The 15651-nt window shown below is 35.4% G+C and overlaps 1 protein-coding gene across 4 annotated transcripts in view; it reads right to left on the bottom strand.

Moving 5' to 3' along the window:
• Positions 1-15651, bottom strand: part of CCSER1 (coiled-coil serine rich protein 1) — a 1308992-nt gene that overhangs the window by 1075442 nt on the left and 217899 nt on the right. The window lies entirely within an intron of this gene.

The raw sequence follows: 15651 nt of genomic DNA, 5'->3' as shown, positions 1-15651 counted from the left end.
GCAGAAATACAAAGGATCATGAGAGATTACTACAAGCAACTCTATGCCAATAAAATGGACAACCTGGAAGAAATGGACAGATTGTTAGAAATGCACAACCTACCGAGACTGAACCAGGAAGAAAGAGAAAATATGAACAGACCAATCACAAGCACTGAAATTGAAACTGTGATTAAAAATCTTCCAACAAACAAAAGCCCAGGACCAGATGGCTTCACTGGCGAATTCTATCAAACATTTAGAGAAGAGCTAACACCTATCCTTCTCAAACTCTTCCAAAATATTGCAGAGGGAGGAACACTTCCCAACTCATTCTACGAGGCCACCATCACCCTGATACCAAAACCAGACAAAGATGTGACAAAGAAAGAAAACTACAGGACAATATCACTGATGAACATAGATGCAAAAATCCTCAACAAAATACTAGCAAACAGAATCCAACAGCATATTAAAAGGATTATACACCATGATCAAGTGGGATTTATTCCAGGAATGCAAGGATTCTTCAATATACGCAAATCAATCAACGTGATACATCATATTAACAAACTGAAGGAGAAAAACCATATGATCATCTCAATAGATGCAGAGAAAGCTTTCGACAAAATTCAACACCCAGTTATGATAAAAGCCCTGCAGAAAGTAGGCATAGAGGGAACTTTCCTCAACATAATAAAGGCCATATATGACAAAACCACAGCCAACATTGTCCTCAATTCTGAAAAACTGAAACCATTTCCACTAAGATCAGGAACAAGACAAGGTTGCCCACTCTCACCACTATTATTCAACATAGTTTTGGAAGTGTTAGCCACAGCAATCAGAGAAGAAAAAGAAATAAAAGAAATCCAAACTGGAAAAGAAGAAGTAAAGCTGTCACTGTTTGCAGATGACATGATACTATCCATAGAGAATCCTAAAACTGCCACTACAAAACTACTAGAGCTAATCAATGAATTTGGTAAAGTAGCAGGATACAAAATTAATGCACAGAAATCTCTTGCATTCCTATAAACTAATGATGAAAAATCTGAAAGTGAAATTAAGAAAACACTCCCGTTTACCATTGCAACAAAAAGAATAAAATATCTAGGAATAAACCTACCTAAGGAGACAAAAGACCTGTATGCAGAAAATTATAGGACACTGATGAAAGAAATTAAAGATGATACAAATAGATGGAGAGATATACCATGTTCTTGGATTGGAAGAATCAACATTGTGAAAATGACTCTACTACCCAAAGCAATCTACAGATTCAATGCAATCCCTATCAAACTACCACAGGCATTTTTCACAGAAGTAGAACAAAAAATTTCACAATTTGTATGGAAACACAAAAGACCCCGAATAGCCAAAGCAATCTTGAGAACGAAAAATGGAGCTGGAGGAATCAGGCTCCCTGACTTCAGACTATATTACAAAGCTACAGTAATCAAGACAGTATGGCACTGGCACAAAAACAGAAATATAGATCAATGGAACAGGATAGAAAGCCCAGAGATAAACCCACGCACATATGGTCACCTTATCTTTGATAAAGGAGGCAAGCATATACAGTGGAGAAAAGACAGCCTCTTCAATAAGTGGTGCTGGGAAAACTGGACAGGTACATGTAAAAGTATGAAACTAGAACACTCCCTGACACCATACACAAAAATAAACTCAAAATGGATTAAAGACCTAAATGTTAAGCCAGACACTATCAAACTCTTAGAGGAAAACATAGGCAGAACACTCTATGACATAAATCGCAGCAAGATCCTTTTTGACCCAGCTCCTAGAGAAATGGAAATAAAAACACAAATAAACAAATGGGACCTAATGAAACTTAAAAGCTTTTGCACAGCAAAGGAAACCATAAACAAGACCAAAAGACAACCCTCAGAATGGGAGAAAATATTTGCAAATGAAGCAACTGACAAAGGATTAATCTCCAAGATTTACAAGCAGCTCATGCAGCTCAATAACAAAAAAAACAAACAACCCAATCCAAAAATGGGCAGAAGACCTAAACAGACATTTCTCCAAAGAAGATATACAGATGGCCTACAGACACATGAAAGAATGCTCAACATCGTTAATCATTAGAGGAATGCAAATCGAAACTACAGTGAGGTATCATCTCACACCGGTCAGAATGGCCATCATCAAAAAATCTAGAAACAATAAATGCTGGAGAGGGTGTGGAGAAAAGGGAACACTCTTGCACTGTTGGTGGGAATGTAAATTGATACAGCCACTATGGAGAACAGTATGGAGGTTCCTTAAAAAACTAAAAATAGAACTACCATACGACCCAGCTATCCCACTACTGGGCATATACCCTGAGAAAAGCATAATTCAAAAAGAGTCACGCACCACAATGTTCATTGCAGCTCTATTTACAATAGCCAGGACATGGAAGCAACCAAAGTGTCCATCATCGGATGAATGGATAAAGAAGATGTGGCACATATATACAATGGAATATTACTCAGCCATAAAAAGAAATGAAATGGAGGTATTTGTAATGAGGTGGATGGAGTTAGAGTCTGTCATACAGAGTGAAGTAAGTCAGAAAGAGAAAAACAAATACAGTATGCTAACACTTATATATGGAATCTAAGGAAAAAAAAAAAAAAAGGACATGAAGAACCTAGTGGCAAGATGGGAATAAAGACACAGACCTACTAAAGAATGGACTTGAGGATATGGGGAGGGGGAGGGGTGAGATGTGACAGGGTGAGAGAGTGTCATGGACATATATACACTACCAAATGTAAAATAGATAGCTAGTGGGAAGCAGCCGCATAGCACAGGGAGATCAGCTCGGTGCTTTGTGACCACCTAGAGGGGTGGGATAGGGAGGGTGGGAGGGAGGGAGATGCAAGAGGGAAGAGATATGGGAACATATGTATATGTATAACTGATTCACTTTGTTTTAAAGCAGAAACTAACACACCATTGTAAAGCAATTATACTTCAATAAAGATGTTAAAAAAAAAAAAAGAAACACATGAAAAAAAAAAAAAACCTTCAAATTTATTTCTCTTCCAATGTAATTTTCTGCCTAAAACATCAAGTATCCTTTATTTTAATAACACAATTCATATATTGTAAATATGATGAATTAGGCAATAAAGATCAACATAAAATATCAATTTTTTTCCTGCTAAAATTTAAGATATATTTTTAAATGTACTAGTCCACAAATATTTCTCATGTACTGAATACCTTATTTTCAAATTATTATTAGAAAAGATAAAATAACTAAGATTTACTGAAAACTATTTGGTATCAGGTACTGTTTATAAGAACTTTCCATGTATTAAATAACATCAATAATTTAAAATTTCAGGTGAGAAAAGTGTGGTTAAATAATGTGGCCAAAGTCTTACAGCTAGTTATTTGTGGTGGAGGGTGACCCAACCCAAGACAGAAGTGCTTTGACTACACAGAATACATACCTTTGTTTTTGTTGTTGTTGTTTGTTTTGTTTGCAACGTTATTTGCCTCTCTTTTTTTTTTAACTTTTATTAGAGTATAGTTGACTTACAATGTTGTGTTAGTTTCAGGTGTACAGCAAAGTGAATCGGTTATACATAGACATATATCCACTCTTTTTTAGATTCTTTTCCCATATAGGTCATTACAGAGTATTGAGTAGATTTCCCTGTGCTTTATCTAAACTAAAACATTTTATTTTAAAACTAAAACTCAAGCTGAGGTAATGTAAATGTGTAAAAGTAAACAGAATATTCAGAAAACAAACAAAATTTCCATATTGAAGTGACTGACATATTGTATTATTTACATTTATTTTCAAACATCTTTTGTCAAAATGTTATCATTTTATAAGAAAATTTGGGGGGTTTTCTTTGCTAACAATTAAGCTTTAGCTAAGAACTGAGATATCTCACCAAGGTTCTAACTGATAGGTTTTAAAATCAGATGATTCCCAAAGACTCCATTTGTATTTTTTGAAGTACTTTATAGAAGGTTGATTTAACTGTTGGAGTAACAGTTTTTAATGCTAAGGGCAGGGTAAATTTTTCTTTCTGATCAAAATATTTTAAGTATCATTATTCAAGACTCACTTTCAATAAAGCTTTAAAAGTTGAGAAGCAGGAGATACAATTTTACTCTTCATTGCTAGTGAAGGAGCTGACCTGTTAAATCATATCAGTCAGACAAAAGCAAAAACATGTATCCTGCCATTAGTGATCAATTCTTTTTGTGACACACACCATGATTCCTCAAATTTTAAACTTGTTACTTGACCTCCTAATCAATAAATGCGCACTCTTTTTTTAATGCAGTCCCTGGTTACCTTTTTCTGTAAGTGAAAATACTATTAAGAATGATGAAAGCTGAAGACGTGCAACTTGCAGTTACAAAATAAGTGAGTCACAGTACAGTATGGAGAATATACTCAATAATAATGTAATATCTTTGTATGATGATGGAGATGGTCAAAAGGTACAAACTTCCATTATAAGATAAATAAATACTAGGGATATAATGTTCAATATGATTAATATAATTAACACTGCTTATTTTTAAAAAAATTCAAGTATAGTTGATTTACAGTATTGTGTTAGTTTCAGGTGTACAGTAGAGCAATTCAGTATTTTTGCAAATTATGTTTCATTATAGGTATTATAAGATAATGGGTATAATTCTCTATGCTATACAGTATATCCTTGTTGTCTATCTATTTTACATATAGTAGTTTGTATCTGTTAATCCCATACCTCCACTTTATTCCTCTCCCTTTTCCTCTCCCCTTTGGTAACCACAAGTTTGTTTTCTGTATCTGTGTCTGTTACTGTTTTGCATATACATTCATGTGTATTATTTTTTAGATTCCACATATAAGTGATATTACACAGTATTTGTCTTCCTCTGACTTATTTCACTCAGCATAATATTCTCTAGGTCCATCCACGTTGCTGCAAATGACAGTATTTCGTTCTTTTTTATGGCTGGACAATATTTCACTATGTATATTTACCACATCTTCTTAATCCAATTGTCTGTTGATAGGGACGTGGGTTGGTTGCTTCCATGTTTTGACTATTGTAAATTGTGCTGCTACGAATATTGGGGTGTATGTATCTTTTCGAACACTGCGGTATATTATATATGAAATTTGTTAAGGCAGTAAATACTAAGAGTTCTCATCAAAAGGAAAACATATTTTTTTCCTTTTCTTTTATTTTGTATCTATATGAGATTATGGATGTTCTCTAAATTTACTGGGTAATCATTTTATGCTGTATGTAAATCAAATCAATCTGCTGTATACCTTAAACTTACAGTACTGTATGTCGATTACAACTCAATAAATCCGGAAGAAAAATTTTTTTAATTAAAAATACATGTTTTATACATTTATTAGATAATTTCTTATTTTGTGTCCTAATTTATTTCAGTTGTCAATTTTCCTAAAAAAAAAAAAAAAATGATGAAATCTAAACATCTTTCAGAGCCATGAATTTTAAATCCTGGAAAACCTCAATTTCTTGTTTTCTCAGGAGTACCTCTTCTCTGACATGCAACAGTTTTACTATGTTCCAGTTTGGTTCCTTCACAAAACATTTCTGAATTATAACCACTTAGGTATTAGCAGAAAATAAGTCTCTTATAATTTATGTTTTAATAGAAAGTCTTACTTTACACTATTCCTACACAAGAAACCAAGTATAAAAATCACCCGATATGTGACTTTACCAAGTATGATACTGCCATCAAGTGGACCACAGTAAGACTAACAGTACAAAATACTGAAGCCAAGTTCCTTTGATAGGTGGCCTATACCTGATATGGGGTACTATATAATAAGAATACATAAAATAATTTTAAAAAATCATCTCAGAGGTGATTATTAAGTAATATTTTACATATTTGTTTTCAATATAGCACTGATATTCTGCAACTGAATAAATTGATCCTGCAATTGAATAAAGTTTGGATGATAAAAAGGCAAAAAAACCCGTAAGTTCTCTAATCATTCACTATTGATTTTAAAAAGGTAGACCTCACCACTTTTCCTAGGCCCTTAAAAAGTAATGGTATAACCTCCTTGAATCTTCCAAATAGAATTGATGATCAGATTGTTTTCTGCAGGTCTATTTCTATATGAACTTATTTAGCCAAGCTCACTTTATGCCTGCCTTAAATTCCCTGAAATTTCAAAACCTGGTAATATAGAAAACCTCTGAAAGTTATAGTGCTAATACCATAGATTTATTTATCTTGTCTGGCAGATTAAAAACTAGTTTCTCTTCTAAAATATTACCAGAAATTATTACAGAAATGAAAAAAAATATATTTAATGCATGATGTATAGGATATCTGCACTGGATAAATAGACGAGTTAATTATACTCAAATCCAAAAAAAGCAAAGATAGTAGAGCACAGGGAGATCAGCTCGGTGCTCTGTGACCACCTAGAGGGTGGGAGGGAGACCCAAGAGGGAGGGGATATGGGGATATAAGTATACATATAGCTGATTCACTTTGTTATACAGCAGAAACTAACACAACAATATAAGGCAATTATACTCCAATAAAGATGTTAAAAAAAAAAAAAGACAAATCAAAAACAATAAGTATACTTTATTGTCTGCCTGTAGGTTATAAATTATCTCATTCAGTCCTCACTTCAAATCTATGAGGTTGGTATTATCATCTTGATTTTGAAGATAAAGAAACTCAGGCTTAGACATTTTAACTTGACGTTCCAAAATCACATAGGTAATAAATGTTTAAGGCATGGCAGTCTGATTCCCAAACACTAGCTCTTAATCACTACACTATAAACTATAGAGATTAGATTATTTTTTCATATAAAACTCATATAGTTATCCATTTCAGAAAATTTTATAAATACAATACTCAATATTTCTCAATTTAAAATAACTGGAAACATTGCAATTACATTAAGTACAATTAGTTCTTAATATTAATAATTAGTGAATGAATAAATAATTCATTCTTAAAAGGAAAATTCAACCCTACATATAAGTTGTGGGATAGAAGAAATGTTGTCAGTCTTAAAATGCTAGAAGTTATAAAATAGTATAGCTACACAAATACTAAAAATTCCAAATACAGAATAGATGTGTATGTTATCTTCTATATACTTTAAGTTGTACAAACTGTTCATTTTATTGAAGGAAACAGAGTAATTTGTCAGAATAAATACAGAAATGTTCTTATGAATTATATACTCTTGATATAGACATATGATGTCAAATAAATCAAATAATATAGTTAAAACTTCAAAATATAATGATTTGTAAATGGCCAGTTAAGACAATGGGCTTGTCACCAATGCCCACCAAATAAGCCAATTCACATTTGACTATTTCTAACATGAAAGTAATCTTTGCATCCTAGCAAGGGGTAATTTATACTTACAATAATTCACAATAGCCCTTTGGCACCCATAAGATCCTTGGAAACCTGTTCTATCCAATTGGTTCAGCAAGTGAAGAAGTTAGTAAATTCCACCACAAGTGACATTAAATCAGCATCTGAACAGATGCCAAGAACCAAGGTGATTTCTCTTTCAATAATGTTGCAAAATATATAATCACAGTGTAAAAAGAATATTTGTGCATATTATCTACCACATGGCCACAGAGTAGTGGAAAGAAAACAGACTCTAGAGCCTTAACACATATGTCCCCTATCTCAGTTTCAGCACTTAGTGGAGTGTGTGAGAAATTCAACAGGTTATTTATGCTCACTGAAACCTGCCTTTCCTCATCTGAAAATAGGGGAAATAACTCATAGTTCATTACAGATAATGCAGGATTATGAGAATTAAGCAAAATAATGATTATGAATTACACGTCACAAGTAAATAAAAATCTCTGCCAGCAATATAACAATGTGGATTAAGTAATTTAAATTAAACCATCACCAGGATGATCTTTCTTTCTCTAGTTTGTTAGCCTGTTCCTTTTGCAAAATGCATCTATTTAGTAAATGGGAATGATGCGTTCCATTGTCCCAAGGAAAGAATTTATAGGCATATGTGTTCTTTTAAAAGAGTATTTCTTTTTATAGACACAGCTTAATATAGTAGATAGAGAACTGGTTCGTGCCCAGAAGTCTTCAGTCTCCCTTAACTGGGTGTGTGGTCTTAGAAAAATAAACTATTTGAGGTTCTCCTTCTTTTAGCAGAGTTAATGAGATTGCCTAAAAAGAATGAAATAGTGGAACCAGGGAGAGTAATATAGGGTGCGGAGGGGGAAAAAAAGGCTTTGAATTTAGAGAGAAATCTGTTTCTGGTTAAGCAACAACAATGATATGAACTGGAAAGAATAAAGAAACTGAGAAAAGCCAACATTTGCAATATGGTGAAATTTCTAATAGACACAGAATCTTCCTGCTAGAAAGAAAACCAAAAGTTATCTAAATTTTATTTGGAAAATTCTGGGGGCACATATTACTTGGTTGTTATAGTATTTAAAGGGATGGGAAAATCTGTGACAACGCCTAGCACAAGAACTGTCAAACAAGAGGCATTAATACTTTTAATTGGATATAAATTTGAAGATATAAAAGATAAGTTGTCCTATGTTTAACATCATTCAGAAATCAAGAATCACTTGAAAGAAAATCACTAAAGAAGGTTGGCTCCATGAAAATTCCTCTAATAAAATTCATTTTTGTAATCATTATAATCAATAGAATGTACCAGGATATATCCAAAATATTATCTTTCAGTGAATAATTGAAGAGGAATTCTACCTAAGTCACATTTAAGTATGTACTAAATTTCTGATTTAATTTCCTTGATACATCCAAAATATGTACTATATTATTATCTTCTGTTATTAATTTCAACACTGTTATAAAGGTGAAAATTTCTCTCAGTTAACAGCTATAATTTGAGACTCATTAAATAAATATTTAATGATTTCTTCATTAAATATTTATTATTGCTAATTTTCTATCCCCATCTATCCTTTTTATCTTAATTATAGGTTCATAATTTCCACATTTGTTGAGTTACATTTTCTATACAATAAAAATAATGTCAAACCTCAAATATGCAAATAAGGAGCTGAGACTTTTAACATACTAACTCTTTAATAATCTATTGGTATTTTTATTGCCATTGCATTGCATTTTTTTGACTTTATTTTTTAGAGCAGTTTTAGATTCACAGCAAAACTGAAAGGAAGATAACAGAGATTTCCCCTTATATCCCCAACTGCTATACACGCACAGTCTCCCCAGTTAACAACAGCTCTCCAAAGGCAGTATACTTACTTACTGTAACTGACAAACCCTCCAAAGGCAGTATACTTACTAAAACCCTCCAAAGGCAGTATATTTACTGTAACCGACAAACCCTCCAAAGGCAGTATACTTACTTACTGTAACTGACAAACCCTCCAAAGGCAGTATACTTACTTACTGTAACTGATAAACCTACATGGACACATCATTATCACCTAAAGTCTATAGTTTACATTAGAATTTATTATTGGTGTTGTACATTCTATAGTCTAGGATTTGGACAAATGTATAATAACATGTAACCATCATTATAGTAACACACAGAGTAATTTTACTGCTCTAAAGATCGTCTTTGCCCTATTATTCCCTCTCTCCTTCCTGGCGACCACTGATCTTTTTACTATTTCCATAGTTTTGCCTTTTCTAGAATGTCACATATTTGGAATTATACAGTATATAGCCTTTTCAGATTGGCTTCTTTCAGGTAGTAACATGCATTTAAGTTTTCTCCATGTCTTTTCATGACTTGACAGCTCATTTCTTTTTAGTATTAAATAATATTCCATTGCCTGAATGTACCACAGTTTATCCATTCACCTACTGAAGGACATCTTGGTTGCTTCCAAGTTTTGGCAATTATGAATAAAGCTACCATAAACATCGATGCACAAGTTTTTATGTGAATGTGCTTTCATTTCCTAGGAGCACAGACCTTATGGTAGCAGTATGTTTAGTTTTGTAAGAAACTGCCAAACTGTCTCCCTAAGTGGCTGTACCATTTTGTATTCACACCAGCAATGAATGACAGTTCCTGTTGCTCCACATTCTCATCGGCATTTAGTGCTGTCAGTGTTCTGAATTTTGGCCATTCTAATAGATGTGTAATGATATTTCATTGATGTTTTAATTTGCATTTCCCTGATGATGAAGATGATGTTGAACACCTTTTCATATGCTTACTTGCCATTTGTATACTTTTATTTGTTACAGTATCTGCTCAGGGTTTTGCCCATTTTTAAAATATACATATTCGAGGAGTTTTATATTTGTGTTTTACATTTGGGTGCGTGATCCATTTTGAGTTAATTTTTGTAAGGAGGTAAGATCTGTGTCTAGATTTACTTTTTGTATGTGTATGTCCAGTTGCTCCAGCACCATTTGTTGAAAAGATTATCTCTTCTCCATTGTACTGTCTTTGTTTCTTTGTTAAAGATCAATAGGGTATTTTTATGCGGGTCTATCTCTGGGATCTCTATTCTGTTCCATTAATCTAGTTGTCTATTATTCTGACAACACCACACTGTCTTCATTACTGTAGCTTTGTATTGAATTTTGAATATAGAGATATTAATTAAAAAAATCAAAATCACTTTCATTTTGATGCATTTCAGGCATCCTAATTGGGTGAGATATTTTTCTCTAATATACCAACTCCATGTAAATTAAACAATTTCCCCCAGTGGTAACATTTTTTCAGACTATATTACAATATCACAACCAGGGTATTGATATTTAGATTTGTTCAGGTTTGTTTTATGATCCAAAATTTGGTTATTTTGGTGATTGTTCCATAGCACTTGAGGGGAAAAGATGTATTCTGGTATTGTAGGGTACAGTGTTCTATAAAAAGTAAATAAAACCTGTTGGTTGATTGCGTTTTTCAGATCTACATCCTTGCTGATTTTCTGTGTTGTAGTTCTATCAGTTGCTAATAAGAGTGATGCTGGAGTTTCAAAATATAATTATGGGTTTTCCTATTTCTTCTTTCTGCCAAATCAGTTTTGCTTCATGTATATCAAGGCTCTACTGTTTAGGATTAAGTCTTCCAGGCAGATTAATTCTTTTATGATATGTGACGTTCCTCTTTTTCTGTGCTAATTTTCTTTGTTCTGGAGTAAGTTTTATGAGATATTAATAGAGTCACTCCTAATTCTTTATATTAATGTTTGCATACTATATCTTTATTCATGTTTTTACTTTCAACCAACCTATGCCATTATGTTTGAAGTGAGTGTCTTATAGAGAGCATGTACTTGGGTCATGTTTTGTTATCCATTCTGTCAACTGTTATCATTTAGTTGATGTATTTAGACCACTTATGTTTAAGATAATTATTGATATGTTGGGGTTTAAATCTGCCATCTCATTATTTGTTTTGTTTCTTTTGTTTCTTGTTCCTCTGTTTCTCATTTTTTGTTTCTCTGTGGTAACCAACATTCTTCATGATTACATCTTACAGTGTTTTTGAATATATCTTTTTGTATAATTTCTATAGTGGTTGCTCAAGGTGTTACAATTTACACATGTGACTTAAAACCAGCTACTGGTATTAATGTTTCACTGCTTCAAGTGAAACGTGGAAATCTCAATTCCATTTAGGATACTTTACCTTCCCCCCTTTAAATAGAATTGTCTTAAGAATTAGATGGTGTAAAATTTTCTGTTTTGGTTATTAAATGTGATTTGTAAAGCTCATGAAGAAAAGGATAGTCTATTATATATACCCATATCTCTGCTCTTTCTGTTGTTCTTTCTTCCTTCCTGATGCTCCAAGATTCTTTCTTTAACCCTTTCCTTTCTATTTGAAGACATTCACTTAACAAACCTTTAATTGTAGGTCTGTTAGTGACATATTCCTTTAGTTTTCCTTCATCTGAGAATATTTTTATTTCCCCTTCATTCCTGAAGTTGTTTCACCAGATACAGAAATTGCAGCTGACCTTTTTTTTCTATTGGCTCTTGAAATGTGCCTTGATACTTCCATCTGGCCTCAATGATTTCAGATGAGATCTGTTTGGGGTTCTCCCAGCTTCTCAGATGTGTAGATTTCTGTCTTTCCAAAATTTAAAAAGTTTCTAGCCATTACCTTTTTGAATATTCTTTCAGCTCTACTTTTTCTCCTTTCCTTCTGGAACTCCAAAGATATGAATGTTGGATCTTCTGTTACTGTCCTACAGGTATCCATGGTTATTAATTTTCTTTCTTTTTTTTAAAGTCTATTTTATCTCTGCTTTTCAGATTAAGTAAATTTTATTGGTCTGCTCTCTAGTTGACTCATTCTATCCTCTGCTATCTCCACTCTACTGTTGAACATATCCAAGTTTTTTTGTTTTCCCCACAAATTTCTGGTATTGTATTTTCCATTTCTACAATTTCCATTCTAAGACAATTTGCAATACACTATTCTAGCATTTTCATGACAGCTGTTTTAAAATCCTGGTCAGATAATTCCAACATCTTATTCATGTTGGCATCCGTTCATTGTCTTTTCCCATGTAAATTGTGATTTTCCTGGTTCTTGATACGATGGGTGATTTATGACGGTATCTTGGGTATTTTGTTTACTATGTTAAAAACGAACAAACAAACCAACCCTGCAATCTGTATAAATCTTTCACTTGAGAAGGAAGTCACCTTCTCTAGGTTAGGTTTAGTGCACAGATCTTTGCTTACATTTTGAGGCTGTGGTCTCAACGAGAGTTTAATTTTAAGAGCATTTGCAGTGTTATTTTGGTCTTTGTGGTTTGTTTGGTGTTCCTGTCCTTGCTGGTAGTGCCTGCGAAGGCAAAAGATGTTTCCCAGGCCCAGTCACTGGGTGTTTCTTGGTGGTGGAAGATCTCAGGCCTGCAGTCAGGAAGATGATTTCTGAGCCAAGCACTTGCTGTGGCAGAATCTCCCTGCCAGGTTGGGAAAGAAAGCACTTCTCAGGGTGTGTGCTGGTTGTGACAGGGTCTCTGCTACACGTCTCTCTAGGCATCCATGGCGTGTTTGGGTGGGGACAAGACAAGAGGTCTCAGGCTCAAAGCAACAATTGTTTTGATGGATTTTCTCTTGTCTGTGACACGATATTTCCTTATGGGGTAAGGGAGTCTCAAGCCTGCATGGACAAAGAGGGTACAAGGGATGGACCAGGTGATGTGGTGGGATCTCCCTGGTGGGGCCACCTGGCCACCCTGTATCCGTCCACTGGAGAGGGAAGTCTCAGACGCTGCAGAGAAGGAACGTGCTTCCCCTGCAGTGGTACAGAGCGTGCCATCTGTTTTCCTAGGGACTCTTGTTCAATCCAAAGGAGACATACATCTACCTGGCTTGCTTTCTGTTGCTAGGTTGGGGTCAAGGAAAATTTGGGTCTGAATAACGTCTTGCTGTTGGGTGAGAAAGTGTAAGATGCCACTTCGCTGTGCCATTCCTCCAGTTCTAGGATATCAAACCAATTTTCCTCCTTCTTACCCCCTTTCAGAATTTTCCCCTTCTTACTTCGTGCATTATTTCCAGAGTTTACAGTTGTACTTCCAAGGGAGGAGCAGAAAGAAATAGATCCACTCCATCTTGTCTAAACTGACAGTTTCTCTGAGTGACTTTGAACATTCAAATCTGACAATGTAGTTATTTTTTAAAAGTCTTTCAGAATTTAAACTCAGTATCTTTAGCATGAGATACAGTGCTTGTGGTCCCATAATTTTTAATCCGCAATTCTCACGACATTTCTGTATGCCTGCTTCACTCCAGCTACATGCTGTGCTACTTGAAATCTCAAATTCATGCAAATCTCATTCCTTATTTTCTTTAAGTTATACTCCAGTTTTAAGATAACAGCCTAAGCTGTCCACTCCTCAGTGAAGTGTCCCTGACTCCCCGTGGCTAAAGGAGGTGCATACTCCTCTATGTCCCTCCTCTTTAGTTCCACAACACCCTCTACTGGTATCACTTCCCAAGACGTCTGATGACGGTTAATATTTCATCAGTTCCTAGAATAGCCTGCATACTGGAGGCTACCAGTAAGTGTTAAGCAATCACAGATGGTGTTAGCTAAGTATCAAAAATGGCTCTGCGGGAGTGCTAAGCTACAGAGAAATTAAAAATGATTAAAGAAACATACAGATGTTCGACACTCATACCACAGAAGTCCACCCACCGGAGTGAAGGTTCTGAGCCCCACGTCAGGCTTCCCAACCTGGGGGTCCGGCAACGGGAGGAGGAATTCCTAGAGAATCAGACTTTGAGGCCTAGTGCGAATTGATTGCAGGACTTTGACAGGACTGGGGGAAACAGAGACCCCACTCTTGGAGGGCACACACAAAGTAATGTGTGCATCGGGACCCAGGGGAAGGAGCAGTAACCCTGGGGGAGACTGAACCAGACCTACCTGCTGGTGTTGGGGGGTCTCCTGCAGAGGCGGGTGGTGGCTCCGTTTCACCGTGGGGATAAGGACACTGGCAGCAGAGGTTCTGGGAAGTTCTCCTTGGTGTGAGCCCTCCCAGAGTCTGCCATTAACCCCACCAAAGAGCACGGGTAGGCTCCAGTGTTGGGTTGCCTCAGGCAAAACAACCAACAGGGAGGGAACCCAGCCCCACCCATCAACAGTCAAGTGGATTAAGGTTTTACTGAGCTCTGACCGCCACAGCAACAGGGAGGGAACCCAGCCCCACCCATCAACAGTCAAGTGGATTAAGGTTTTACTGAGCTCTGACCGCCACAGCAACAGTCAGCTCTACCCACCACCAGAGCCTCCCATCAAGCCTCTTAGATAGCCTCAACCACCAGAGGGCAGACAGCAGAAGCAAGAAAAACTACAATCCTGCAGCCTGTGGACCAAAAACCACAGTTACAGAAAGATAGAGAAGATGAAAAGGCAGAGGGCTATGTACCAGATGAAGGAACAAGAAAAAACCCCAGAAAAACAACTAAATGAAGTGGAGATAGGCAACCTTCCAGAAAAAGAATTCAGAATAATGATAGTGAAGATGATCCAGGACCTCGGAATAAGAATGGAGGCAAAGATTGAGAAGATGCAAGAAATGATTAACAAAGACCTAGAAGAATTAAACAACAAACAAACAGAGATGACCAATACAATAACTGAAATGAAAACTACACTAGAAGGAATCAATAGCAGAATAACTGAGGCAGAAGAACGGATAAGTGACCTGGAAGACAGAATGGTGGAATTCACTGCTGCGGAACAGACTAAAGAAAAAAGAATGAAAAGAAATGAAGACAGCCTAAGAGACCTCTGGGACCACATTAAACGCAACAACATTCGCATTATAGGGGTCCCAGAAGGAGAAGAGAGAGAGAAAGGACCAGAGAAAATATTTGAAGAGATTATAGTCGAAAACTTCCCTAACATGGGAAAGGAAATAGCCACCCAAGTCCAGGAAGCGCAGAGAGTCCCATACAGGATAAACCCAAGGAGAAACACGCCTAGACACATAGTAATCAAAGTGGCAAAAATTAAAGACAAAGAAAAATTATTGAAAGCAGCAAGGGAAAAACGACAAATAACATACAAGGGAACTCCCATAAGGTTAACAGCTGATTTCTCAGCAGAAACTCTGCAAGCCAGAAGGGAGTGGCATGATATACTTAAAGTGATGAAAGGGAAGAACCTACAACCAAGATTAC

The sequence above is a fragment of the Eschrichtius robustus genome, chromosome 4 (genome assembly GCF_028021215.1).
Source record: "Eschrichtius robustus isolate mEscRob2 chromosome 4, mEscRob2.pri, whole genome shotgun sequence".
Taxonomy (NCBI): Eukaryota; Metazoa; Chordata; class Mammalia; order Artiodactyla; family Eschrichtiidae; genus Eschrichtius; species Eschrichtius robustus.
Note: the sequence above shows the minus strand (reverse complement) of the source record. Positions and strands in the feature narration are given on the sequence as shown.